The sequence below is a fragment of the Panthera tigris genome, chromosome B4, assembly GCF_018350195.1.
Source record: "Panthera tigris isolate Pti1 chromosome B4, P.tigris_Pti1_mat1.1, whole genome shotgun sequence".
In the NCBI taxonomy this organism is placed as follows: domain Eukaryota; kingdom Metazoa; phylum Chordata; class Mammalia; order Carnivora; family Felidae; genus Panthera; species Panthera tigris.
The window spans coordinates 46,509,745-46,515,195 of NC_056666.1; the positions used below are offsets into that span (position 1 = coordinate 46,509,745).

General features: G+C 49.0%; 1 long non-coding RNA gene across 1 annotated transcript; it reads left to right on the top strand.

Annotated features, from left to right (window-relative positions):
• Positions 1-824: 824 nt before the first annotated feature.
• LOC102962696 lies at positions 825-4,636 on the top strand. The gene is made up of 3 exons (XR_006219392.1): positions 825-1,099; positions 2,689-2,781; positions 3,035-4,636. It is a non-coding gene; the product is annotated as an uncharacterized LOC102962696 (long non-coding RNA).
• The last annotated feature ends 815 nt before the right edge of the window (positions 4,637-5,451 follow it).

A 5,451-nucleotide genomic window follows, 5' to 3' on the forward strand; every position in this document is an offset into this window, starting at 1 on the left:
TTTTGAGAGAGAGACAGAGCATGAGCTGGGGAGGGGTAGAGAGAGGGAGACACAGAATCCAAAGCAGGCTACAGGCTTTGAGGTGTCAGCACAGAGCGGGATGTGGGGCTCAAACCCACAAACTGAGATCATGACCTGAGCTGAAGCTGGACGCTTAACTGACTGAGCCACCCAGGGGCCCCTCTCCTTGCTCCTTGCTTTTTAGAAGGAAAATGTGGGGGCACCTGGGTGGCTCAGTCAGTTAAGCATCCCACTCTTAGTTTCAGCTTAGGTCATGAGCTCATGGTTTGTGAGTTCAAGCCCCACATCAGGCTCCCTGCTGATAGTGCAGAGCCTGCTTGGGATTCTCTCTCTCTCTCTCTCTCTCTCTGCCCCTCCCCTGCTCTCTCTCTCTCTCTCTCTCAAAATAAATAAACTTTAAAAAAATTTTTAAAAAGGAAAATATTAACTATTGCAGAACTTCAATAGAACTGTCCAGTTAATGCAGCGTTACCAGGAGGTTAAGGACCATTCACCCTAGGCGGGCTCGTGGCCTACATACAACCCCTTCTCCTGGAAGGGGAAGGTGCAACTGAGTCTGCGTCCAGAAGGTGGCGCTGTCTGCAAAGCCCGTCTGGGAGGGAGGGGTCGCCAGCCTGGGGCGGTCAGGGCAGCTGCAGGCAGCCCGCAGACTCTAGGAAAGAAGAGAAAGGAGGTAGGGGGAGGTGTGGAGGGAGGGCAGAGAGGTGGCAGTGGTCGTTTTTCCTAACGTTCCAGAGCTATGAACTGTCAATTTTGAAGGGCGTGTAATTGAATTCTAATTGTAACTGAAGTGGGAGGAGATGCCTGCCTTAAGTCTAAAGACTCTGACAGGTCTGGGAATATCTAAAATTCCGAAGTCTCCTGGTGATCTATTTGCAGGAGAGTCAAGGCTCTCCTGAGATGAAGTCAGCCTAAGGGGAAAGGGAGCAGGTTCTGAGCTGGACCAGTAACAGCGTGGTCCTGGATCACTAAGGGCGAATTGTGCTCCTGAGTCCTGAAGGGGAGTCTGCATCTTGCCGGGACAGAGGAATCGTGCAAACACCTAAGAGATGGTGTACTCAAAACCCTAGGCACCAAGGTACAAGCCACAAAACCCTGGGTGTCTCCTGGCACGATGTGCCGCCAGTGGCGGCCCACCAGGCATTGTGCTGTGACTGGGGTGGTAGCGACGTTGCCAGCGATGCTCCTAGTCGCCATGCTCCCAGAACTTACTTTTTGCCTGGCCCTGTGCCAAGTGCTTTAAAGTCTTCTCTCATTTCGGTTTCAAAATAAATCGAGAAGGTAGATTCTATTTCCAGTCTCATTTTACAGAAGAGGACACCGAGGCGGGCTTCACTTGTGGAGATGACAGAGACTGGGTTTGCAGCAGGCTGGGCCCGGCCCAAGCACAGGGCTCCTGCTACTCTTCCCCTTGGTGCCTGTCTGAGCTTCCTGATGTGACAGGACTTGCCCACAGGATGCGCCCAGAGGAAAGATGGGGTCTTGGTGGAGGGCTCAAAGTAGTGCTGACCGACCGGTATTGTCTTGAGGTCTTTGTGGTGCTCTTGGACTTGAGCCAGGCCTTGAAGGCTTGGATTTGGGAAAGAACTTTCAGACAGGGGCCTAGCGGGAAGAGGGAGTGAGGGCAGGAGAGGGGGAGGCGTGATCAGGGGCAGTGAGAGGCCAGTGTGACCAGGTAAGGGGGAAGGGGGTGAAGCCTGTATGGCAAGAGTGGGCTGGGGCTGACGTTGGATGCCATGGACCCACACTGAGGAAGGGTGAGGTGGGCCCAGCCTCTCTGTGGCCCCAGAGACCTTCGGGGATTGTCTTTGGTCTGTGGCCTCACTCCCCAAGCTTCGAGTTCTTGGTGCTTGCCAGAAGCCGTGGATTTTTTATGGGTCCTGGTCCACCCCCATGAAGCTGGCATCAGAAATAATTTTTTTTTTTTCCGGAAGAAAGTTGAAGAGAAAATAACTTTATTGTCAGTTCTCACTTATCTGTGAGGAAATAAGGGCAAATGAAATCTACAGATTTCAATAGCCAGTGGTTTTGCCTTGTTTGGCAACTCATGTTTCGCCATGGCTTCCGGAAAACAGCAAAATCGAGTTGTCAGATTTTCACGTTTACTCCTTCACGTCCTCCGTCTGAAGTGCTAAGAAGCAGGGAAGTGGCCCAAGTGTGGACAGCAGGAGGGAGAGGAAGGGAAAGCAGGTGTCTGGGTCCATGAATGTCCGCTTGCGTGTTCGGTTCCCGAGAAACCCAGAACTGAGCGCTGGGCTCTGTGCGTGCCAGCGCTGCTGTGGCTGACTGCTGGGTGGGAACCTGGACATGGGGTGGGGGACATAGTAGCTGCACATGTCACCGAAGTTCAGAGGTCAAGGGCATCCCACACAAAAGCTACACGTCCTAAGAAGTTTGACAAAATCCCCTGTTGAGGAAGCTTACCTGGGGATCAAAGGCACCAAACTGGGGTGAGCTGACCCGAGCACTCGCTAGCAGGGTGAAAGAATTCAGTTGACGTCTCCATGTACCTCATCATTTCTCTTCTGTTCCCCTGGAGAGTGGCTTTGTGTGGTAAATATTTATGTGATATCTGAATTATTGGTGATGTCATACATGCCCTTGTATCTGAGAACATACTGTGATTTAGAACTAAAACTCTTTATCATCCCCATTTCTGCTAAGTAGGATCTACTCCTGATGCAGGACCTTGGGAGGAACATTTGGATCCGAGAGAAAAAGGCCTGGTGTGTAATCTCAAGAGCAACCCTCCTTTCTCTTGTAAGCAAGGGCAATGGGTTTGGGCCGAATCAGGAGGTTGTAAGTGGGGGTCATGGGGCAGGGGGCTGGAGGTCAGGTGTTTTCTACCTTTTCTTGGCAGTAGGAACAGACAGAGCTTACCACAGACTGCAGGCAGCTGCCCCAGGGCAGCCGGAGCATGTGGAGGAAGTTGGTGGGAGGAAGATAGGCAGGGATAGCATGGGTTCTGTGTGGCTGCAACCTCTTCTCAAACCTCTGTCTACTGTTCTGATAGAGCTGCCCGGAGAGAAGGCGCCATGACAGCTCCTTTCCCTCGTGTAGCACAACGCCCATTCTTCTGCGGCCTGTGACGTCTCATCCCTGCCCCCCGCCACCCCGGCCTCTTGCCGCCCAAGAGCCCCAGAGCAGTGCCCAGCCATTGCTGCTTCATGTCACGCCAGGACCCTGGAGCGTCATCCTCAGAGGAATCCAGATCCTGATGGGGCTATCCACGGGCTGGACGTCTGGGCCACGTATCATGGTGCCTGAAAGCCCAGGAAGAAGGGGGCACGTGTAGAGGAGAGAATCCTTGGGGGCAGGTATCCACTGAGACGCCTCCCACATTCGGCAGCATCTCATCTTTTATGGGATATGGACGACTATGGTAATGGTGGAAAGACAGAGTTGGGCAGGAAATCTGAATGCTCTTATAATATGGAGAGGGGACTTCTGCATATAAATTTTGGGCAAGTTTACTCCTGTGAGAGCTCTCCAGTAACTGTGTTAACCTACTCTTAATGCAAAATACCTCCCCCACCCCGGGATTCTGGAAGCAGACATTATCTCTGACCACGACCCTGCTGACCCCAGGGAGACTCGGCCCTCGATTGGCTAGATGGGAAGCCTGTTTTGGTGCTATGTTTCTGGAAAAGCTGGACTTGAAAATGGTGCAGGTATTTACCGGGCTGGCAAGAAGCTTAATGTTTGTTTCTGGCTCCATGTCAGGGGTGTTATTTGGCCACTAATGATACAGTCTTGGAAAAGTCGTATCACCATCCTGACCTCAGTTTCTTCATCCGAGAAAAGAGATAATGTCAAAGGTTATTACTCACCTGGAATAGGCTTTTATTCTAAGTCTCAGAACAGACAACTTAACATTTTTATTTCCTTATCCACAAATGGGGATAATAATACCCACCCTTACCTTCGAATCTATATGAAAACCCTCAGACCTCTGGGGAGGAAAAGCATTATTTAAGCCCAGAGTAGAATTATTATTCTATTCTATTTGCTCTCTCCTAGTCATTCATCACTGCCGTGCTGTACAATTATGCCCTGGGGTGAGTTATGTGAACAAACAGTCACACTGGGCAAGTTTCTTGAGTGATGGGACATTCGGATTGTGCTCTGTGGAAAAGACACCAAAATCTTTTATTTAGTTATTTTAGGTGGAGAGTGCTGTCTAGTTAGTACACAGGCCCAAACTGGAATACATTGCTACCTCTAGAATGTAATATTGGTGGTTATTTCTCCTTTCCAGTGTTGTCTTGCCTTTGAATTTCTGTGGGCATCGTTTGGACCAGTTCTGACCTGGGAAAACACAGCATGAGTCCTCTTTGGCTCCCAGCAAGACCCTGATAATGCCTAAAACTTTGATGCTGCCTGGGGTTTGGAGTGGAACCCGGGTCCCCATGCTTCGAAAATCTGCATAGCCAAATGTGCATAAGTAAAGGCATGCCTCACCTAGCTAAACAAACACGCACAGGCTTATAATTGCTTTTGTATTTTCTCATTGTAGCCACCAGAGGCCTCCCAAATTGTGGTCGATTTTAATGTCAGTGGAAATCTACTGGGAATTAACAAAAAAAAACCATTTTAAAATTGAATAGAATGCCTACAAAAGTTCAAAGTCTGTTACCTTGTTCATTCAACATCGCTATTCATGCAAAATGTCATGCAAATCAGGCCTTATTTACTGAGTACTTTGCTTCAGTACCCAAAAAAATGCTAAGAAAAAATGGCTTATGTTTAGCCATCTATTTTTCCAAAAATAGGACAGCAATTAAAGTAGTGCCACATGATGTGACTGATGATATCAGTGCAGGAAAAGAACACCATCTCGGTGGCTGATGCTCAGGGCTGAGCATCTGTCCTTCATCAGGGGCTGGGCAGTGTATCCAGAAGAGAAGTCCTGGGGCCCCAGGGCCATGAGCAATGTGGATGCCATGCCGGGCACAGAATGATGAAAATATCCTTTGTGAGTAAGCGTGATAACTGTGCCTTCCAACAGGGGACTTCAGAGACCCTTTGGGAATCTGATTTCACCTCTATGATGCTCAGTTTCTTCTTGTATAAAAGTGAGAGGTTTGGGCTAGGTGATTTCTAAGTCCTTAAAGGTATATTATTGTCTTCTAAAACATTTAGGACCACTTACTGTGGATCTGTTATACATGATTGCAACACAAAGTGCTTTGCAAACGTTTTCTTATTTAACTCCCATGGCCAGTAAGAATAGCCAGCTTTAATTTACAGATGGTGGAATTAAGCTCAAAGAAGTAAGGTCACTCACCAGTGATCACACAGGTCGTAAGTGACAAAGGCAGAATGCACTCAGATCCGTTTGATTCCTAAATTTCTCACTGTCTACGCCTTTCGTGCATTTCCGGACCGAGAGTATCAACTCAGTTAACCCACATAATTTAACTCCTGAGG